The sequence below is a fragment of the Bombus impatiens genome, unplaced genomic scaffold (genome assembly GCF_000188095.3).
Source record: "Bombus impatiens unplaced genomic scaffold, BIMP_2.2 scf_0452, whole genome shotgun sequence".
Classification (NCBI taxonomy): domain Eukaryota; kingdom Metazoa; phylum Arthropoda; class Insecta; order Hymenoptera; family Apidae; genus Bombus; species Bombus impatiens.
Window position 1 is genome coordinate 444,726 of NT_176871.1, and position 8,328 is coordinate 453,053.

The following is an 8,328-nucleotide window of genomic DNA, read 5'->3' on the forward strand; positions in this document are numbered from 1 at the left end:
GCGTCCTCCTGTTTCTTCGCTTCTATTGGGCTTTTCAATGCGACGATTTGAATGTTCCTTTCCGGAGGATGCGTGTGTGTACAGTTACAGAACACACCCCTTAACAGTTCCCGGAATTATCTTTCCTTTATTGTGGGGTCGTGATTTTTAGCACTTCGTCGAGTTGAGGTCTCCAACTTTGACAAAACAATTTATTTTTCGGCAATTAATGGAGGAAAATAGAAGAGCGGTCGCTATAAAAGGTAGAAATATCGATTTTGTCGTAAGTGTTTAAATTAATCCTACTATGGATCTCGAATCTTTATGCTCCAATCTTGTTTTCTTTTACGGATTAAGCGTTAATGCAAAATCTCGTTTGTAAATTTTCATCGATATATATTTTATAGTATTTTAACTATCGAAATATTTCTTTTATGAAGTTTAGAGAAATTGAAATATTTATAACATTGCGAACTATTTTTTGCGTGTGCTTGGTTCTCAATGGATTAAGAGTTTGAGACTCAAAATTTGAAAATCGTACAATAAATACGATAAATTCTACTTACAGCGACTATAAAAAAGGGGAAGCGTTCAAGGGAATGTTAATCATCCGTTTCATGAACGACGATATAACTTTCTCAGTCAATGTTGATAAACGTCGGAAAAATAAGCGAATTTTCCAACGTGAGCTGTTTATTGTCTCTCGCGCGTCATATTCAGAAAATTGCAAGTTTCGCGTGGGTAGAGTGTAAAATACTGCGGAAAAATCGAGCTGGAGCCTGCAGGGGTTGCGCCCGGAATGTAAGATTGCAGATAGGTTCACAGCTTCAGATACATTGAGTCTGCTTTACAAAATACCGTTATTAAAGCGGCGGTACGAGAAAGACAGTTAGGTGGCGAGCTAACCCTGTGATCTAAGGGATCTAGCCGCTAATCCTCGTTGGCCGGATTAATCCGAGCTCACCGAATTTTCCGGCTCGACGGTGCACGGTCGTCGAGAAAAGGAGCGTTCGGCCATTTCCCTTCATACCCGCCGTTCCGTTATCCTTTTATCCAGATGTCTGTGGCATAAACCCGAAAAAAATTTTGTTCGACTCTGCTCGAAAATTCGAGCGACCGGAGAGAAACGTATATTTGGTGGAAGTGATACAGTAAGATTTAAAAATAAAACGCGAAATACTGAAAAATCCTCATCAATTGCGTTTCTTAAATTTTGTATCATTCGATAGTACTATTGTATGATTTCAAAAAATCTGACACTTCAAAAATGAAACGTAGAACTCCATAAAAAAGCCTTTCGTTAGAAAGTAAGAGTATGTAACGATACTTTGTGTAGTCGCTGTAGCTGTAACTAGAACTATTATTCCCTACGCGCACATTTTGCACTCTGCATCAATTGTGTTGAAACCAACGTCTATAATCGTCGGCAGTGAACTTCAACCGTCGAGTCATAATAAAATCAGAACTTTTAAAAAATAAGTTGGAAATTCTGCGAAGGAAGAACAGTTGCTTCTTGTAAGCCCTAAGTACATCTAAGAACTAATTACTCATTGTGCTAAACGAAGATTGAAGAATCTTTAACAATCGACCAATTGTATCAACCTTGCCACATCACTCCCATCAAGTATATCCGAGTTTCCTGTCGGTAGTCGATGACGTTGCATTAAGGCTTCGTTTATCTCTGTCGTTGGCAGTGAGAGTGCAGAAACTTGGCAGTAACCGGCTATTTAAAACATCTTCTCGACGCCCGCGAGAACCAGCCCAGTCGTCAAACACGATCGATCAAAGGACAGAATCCGATCGTCATGATTCTCTAAAACAGCTTTCCGTGCATCATCAAGGGATTCTTGATAGCAAACGTTGACGAAGATTTGGTCAGGCGTGCCGATTAAGATGGATCAATGTTTACGGAATCGAGAGAAATAATCCCCGATTCTAAGGGAATTACGCTCAGTATTTGAAAGACCGTGTATCGGAGAGTCCTGAGGGAATCTCCAAACTGCGAAATTCTGCAACTGTCCAAGATGTGGTTGCTACAGCCACGATGGCTACTGAAAATTATAATCGTTCCTGGGAACGTCAGAAAATGTTCAAGTTTTGGACCGCGAGCATTTCGCGCGAAGGATCGATTGTTGCGAGTTGGTGAGCGTATTTTCGCTGTAGTTCGAAAAGAATGGAATCAATCCACCATAGTTTATCGTTCGCTGGAGCGTTCTCCGATCATCTTTCTTTTCTCGAATAGTCTATCGCTATTCGCGAAGTAACGATATAACATACGATAGGTAATAACTGCTCGAAAAAATAGTCATCTGGAATTACCTCCCAAGTTCTCCTTGATTACCAGAAAGAAAAAGTAGAATTATCGGTCTGATAATGATTTATGGCCGGTTGGTTATCGATAAGAAAGACGTATACGTCGTACTACGTGTCCCACAGATGGTCAAGAAATCGCTAGCCTGCAATTAGCTGCGAAAAAGTCGAGCGAAACTTTCCGTGACACGGTGAACGCGTCACGTCTGGTCGTAAACCTGCTTTGTGCGAAGAACAGAATTAGAAAAAAAGGAATTTATGGCCGGTCAGAATGGAGCATGGTATTCGATTCGCCGGCGATTCGGGGATGGTGGCGTTACCTGGCGCCTTTCCAACAATGTGTTCACACTTTTTACTCCGCGATAAATTCATGTGCCGCACCCCACTACGTCGATTGCCTGACGTTTTCTCAGCGCTTTCCGGACCCACCGCCTATCTATGTGTGCATGTGTATTTCGTTAAGACCAATTGATCGTTTAATCGCGGTCGTTTAATTTTGCTCACCGTCTAATTTTTTCCTTTTTCCGTCCTTTGCAAATTATGAGTTTATTGTCCCTTTTTGCGTCGTTAATCTTATTGCGGTGCCCTCTTCTACCATTTTTATATTGCTCTTTGAAAAGACCTCTATTATTTCTGATGGTTTGAGATGGCTTTTATCAGCTACATTCTTTAGTTATCACGAAGTACTTCAAGCATTATCCTGTATCAGTAGAATGAAATCAAAGTGTTTCTTTCGATGATTTTCATAAAGAATTCAATAAATCCAAATGTTTTCCTCTTGTTAAATATTCAAGTTCTGTTTGCGTACTCAAAACTCGCAATAGCCGAGGCGTCAACGTTCTCAATATCTTTTCATGTTTGTTTTAACTTGAAATTTACATCGACTTTTAGACCATTCACGACGTACTTGGTTTAATTTGTTTCTGCAATTTGTTTCTATGTCTCTACATTGCAGATATTTATACAAAATTATATTTTTATAATCACGATTAAAAAAAAAAAAAAATGGAATCTAGGGAGAGATATACTTCGCTTACTGAATATTATAATAAATAGCCTATTTTTTCCATAATCTATATATCCCTACATGTTATGCACATTTTGTGTATTTTCTCAGTTTCAAATTGCCTATAAAGGTCGAGCAGATCATATATCGGACTTTGTACGTTTCTAGTGCTGTTCTAGAATTAGAACGAGAGTATGTACTCTGTTTTTGGCATAATTTATATACTCCTACATATTATGCACATTTTGTGTATTTTCTGAGTTTCAAATTTTCCGCAAAGGTCGGGGAGATCATATATCGGACTCATGTTCTGCCCTTAGTCCTGTTCTAGAATTGGAATGAGAGTATGTACAAATGTATCTACAAATGTACATGTACGTAGTTGAAGATGGAGTAGGAAAACCAAGCAAGATTCGTATCGTTATCTAGTTTTGCCACTAGACAGTGACTCATGAAAGCATTTGAATACTTGCCATGGACAGCTTTTATGAATATATTATGTCTATGTTATATGAAACCTTTTGAAATTTCAATAACACCGTAATGAGATTCGAATATCATGATCGCGCTGGTATTGAAATCAATCTGAAAATATACGTCACGGAAGATATACTAATATAAGAATGTAAGTTTCTCAACATCTTGAAGATTTATTGTACTTCACACAACGATTACTGTGCATGTGTATGTGTGTGTGTATGAACATTTGGGGAAGTGAAAATAAAAAATGATACGAATGGATCAACGTGTTTTTGTTTGGTCTTGACTAATTACAGAAAGGTTCCTATTGACTAATCGACTATGGTGAAAAAGCAAGGGACGTGGAGCTGACAGCAGGTAAAAATGTGGCGAAAGAACGAATCAGGGATTTTCTTGACTTGGTCAATGGTGTTGGTTAGGGTCGTATATCTAAAGAATAAATATTTGTATGTCGCTCTACCGATTCTTGATATGTATCAAATTTGTCTCTCAAGTTAAAAAAGAAAAAAAAATAGTTTATAATATAAATAATCCTCTTAAACGAGCAATTACTGTTAAGGATTGTTCTATAAAACATTGACGTTTATGAATGTAATACACATTTAACTGTTCAAATACTTTAGCAAACATTGTGAAATGTATAATATGTTTGTAATAACTATCTTGTAACTTCGATATATATCTGTATGTACATTTTCGGTTTTGTTTTAACCTTTACCAAATACAGTCATCCTACTCGTATCTCATTACAGCGCTGATGAAATTTTAATATATTTTGTATAACATACAACATTCATAATATGATTTCATAAATGTTCAAATATTTCCATAATAACTATACGTTCAAATTTCTTTCTCTTTTTCTCGCTTTGTAACTTACTAGAATTTAATTCTAATTGGATAAAAACACGATTCATTAATTAATGAGCGAAACACAGTATCGCATGTGCGACCCCGATTCTTCTAATGAATTTCGATTTTTCATTCATGCGAATATTATGCATTTGTCAATTGCCCGCGATGGAAGTACATCATGATGTATCTACATCGATGACACGTGTTTAATCGCACTTGGATGGGAATCCGTTCGATTATCGGTTACGTTTGAACCGGAGTCGAATCATTTGACGTAAACCAAAACCACCCGTAAGCGTCATTCGTGCAATTGTAAACATTTTCCATCGATACATTTGTCTACAAATATCAAACAGAGCGCAAAATAATCAGTTGACACTTTGATCCTGCGGAAACGAAGCGCATTGGTTGGAAAAAAATAGAAAAGTAAAGTTTCTGTCTTCAATTACGATCGGCTAGATTATTTTAGTTCGAGGAGGTTCGACGTGTCTTCGAAGGTAATTCAGCGGAAGACCACGTCGAAGATCGTCGGGGAAAATGAAGGGGAAAATGAAATTCTCCCCATTGTACGGGAAGTTTCTCAATCTCGCTGGACGCGACTGTCCTTTTATCACGCCGGTAATTAACTGCCTAACAATTTTTCTCAACTACAACGCTCAATTTAAACTTTATTAATGAAGGGACCACGCCTCATTAAGCCGCCGCCCTTAATGACGAACGACCATCTAATCCTAGCACGATTATCGTGTTTACCTCATTTCCCGAACGAGAGCTCCAAAATTTCCAGAATATTTCGCTTATTATACCGCTCGGTTATGACCCGACTACGATATACAAGTATCGATGAAACGAGAGGTCGAACGTACACGATTCTTCCCTTTAAACTCTGAAGAAAATTTTACGAGTATTCTTAAAACGTTGTTAAAACAAACTCTCCGAAAAGGGGGTCGGTGAATTTATTTATGAGAAAACAGTCGAACCGTGCGCCACTCGAGATCAGGAACGATGGTAAAAGCGAAGTTCGACCCAGTGTTTTCTAATTGTTGAGATATTCGGTTTCGCGAGTTGTCCGATGAAGCGACGATAATTCGTGCAATTTACAACCAGGAGAAACGGAAAGAAGGAACCCTGCTATGTGCGCGGGCTCGTATATCCGTGTTATATACATTTTCATGTCGGAAATCGTGAACATTAATTTTTCGCCATCTAAAGTTTCCATTCACAGGATTCTAGCGTTTTAGAATCCACCAAGATTTAGAAGTAACTTTATGGATATTTTCGTTTAGGGATTTTTTGAGACGCATTTGTTGGTTCTGTTTCGGTGTGTTGTATAAAGGGGAGCGATTCATTGTCATACAGGAGCAGGATCAAACATACATATACTACTATTTTAGCGGATTCTCTTCGCCGCCTCCTCCTTTTTCCTTTTTCTTAGTCTCTGCTATTCTTCCTTTCTCTTAGTCGCCGCCACCCTTCCTTTTTCTTCCACCTCTTCCCTTTCTTCCCTTGCCCCATTTTGTTTTTCTCCCTTTCATTTCTATTTTCGACCCTCCTACCATTAGTTTCTTCCCTTTTCCATTCCTTGTTACACCTCATTTCCATTCTTTCCTTTTTTCCTCTAGCTCTCTCCTATACTTTTTCCTCTTGTTTCCTTCTTTTGCTCTTCACCCTTCCATCTTTCTTCCTTTTCTTTCCCTCTTTTTTTCTTTCCCACCCTTCGCACACCTTCTTGCCGTTCCTCTTCTCTCCCATTTTTTTCCCGTTTTCAATCTCAAGCGATGAATACATAAGGATTTATTATAGTATACTAACAGCATCATTCGCTACTCTCGACATCGACGAACTGTACAATGTGTCTAAAAATACTTAATCTGCCAAATCAACCGCGATTACGATAGGGTGAATGTTCATAAATTGTTCATAAATTGCGAATTTTACCTGATACCGGCTCCTGAAAACAGGGCCATAAACTTAACGGCGAAATTCTCAAGTTCGTCGAACGATGCCCATAAACTCATGCCCTCTCGTTCATTCAACCTCTGCAGACCATCGAAAATGTAATTGCCTCTTTTTGTCGAGCTCGTATTTCCACTTGGTTCCACTCATGCCGGCTATTCCGCGTGTTTCATTCCATCTGGTATAAACGTTTCGTTGCACTTTCCCGATATCGTAACATTCTACCTCTCATCCGACCATATTCCAACTGGAAAATAATATCATGTACACACGTGCAAAGATTTATATACACACGTGTATATGTACGTACATCTTCAATTTGCGTGTAATTAAAATATTTTATTGCGTTCGAACGACCATTCGTAAATTACGAATTTCCATCGATTTCTGAAAGTCACGTTTCCCAGAAGATGTTCACGTGATATACACGTATCTTTTCTTGCTACGAAAGATTTCATCGGTCCGTGAAAAGCAATTTAATAATAGATTCGCTCAAGTGGTTCACACCGAATGGTTCAACCTTGTGACCTGGTTCTCAGGGATGAAAGTCGCGGCAGTCAGCTGTTCGAAAATGTTCATATCGGGCTACATAAGGTGTCCTAGGTCTTAACAGCCAAACTTTGTACGTCTGTTCTTTACCTTCCAAGAATAAAACAATATACACACGCTATGTATATACAGGCTCAAGTATGATAATTACGACTGATGATATTAACATTGAGCAAGTTTCTTTTGTTTCGATCGATAGGAATTATATCCTCGTAAATAATTATGGCTGTAATAAAATAATTACAACGATAACATCGTTCATCGCGTCGGTAATAATGAGCTTAACGATTGTTCATAACCGAATTTGGCCAATCACGAGGTAAATTACTTATTTACAGGCAAGAACCGCAATTTTGCTCCGGTTTCGATGAAATTTTGTAGGCTTAAAGAACAGCCAAAAGCGCGCTTCTTCTTACTAGCGACACCTCAAGTTTAAAGGGTGAAACCATCCTCCAATATCCGATCCCTTATGGGAAGCCGATGGGAAAATATTTATTAATAAAAATAGAATGTTTTTTAACGTGTTAGGAGAAAGTACTAGTCAACGAACGATTCTCGAAAGTGTATAAAACACCTACATCCAAAATCCTCCATCTAAAATCCTCCATCTAAAATCCTCCATCTAAATTCTCAGCCAAATTTTAATCCCGAGCTTTGCTTGTTAGCCCGACTCAAATAACCGTAATTTACCCTACTGACAAAGTCTGACTGTTAAATATCGGGACATCCTGTACAGGACACGGAATATACGTATGCACCGCAAGATCCTCGAGAACTATACTTCACCAACTGGTTCGTGCATACACAGAACCGTCCCAATAATACCGAAAATTGATTCAAGTACGTCGTTGCATGGTTCAACGACAACTCCACGTACCGCCATTCAATGATTCTCTTTCATCATTTACATATTTTGAGACCTCGAGAAAGATCATCGATTTTTATATCGATTCGACAAAATGCATTTTTCCCCCGTATTCGAAGGCAAAATATGGTAAATGTGATTGCCTCTTATTTCGAGGTAACTGATTTCCGTGAAACGCATACGATGTATTTGCTTAGCAATACAAATTTTTCGCTGTGTGACAATTTTAATTGAATTGATTGCGGAGGTTCGTTCGAGTGGAGCACGTGATCCGAGACGAAATCGAGCGGCTGCCAATTGGCGAGCAGATTGCCAACAGAAAAAGATG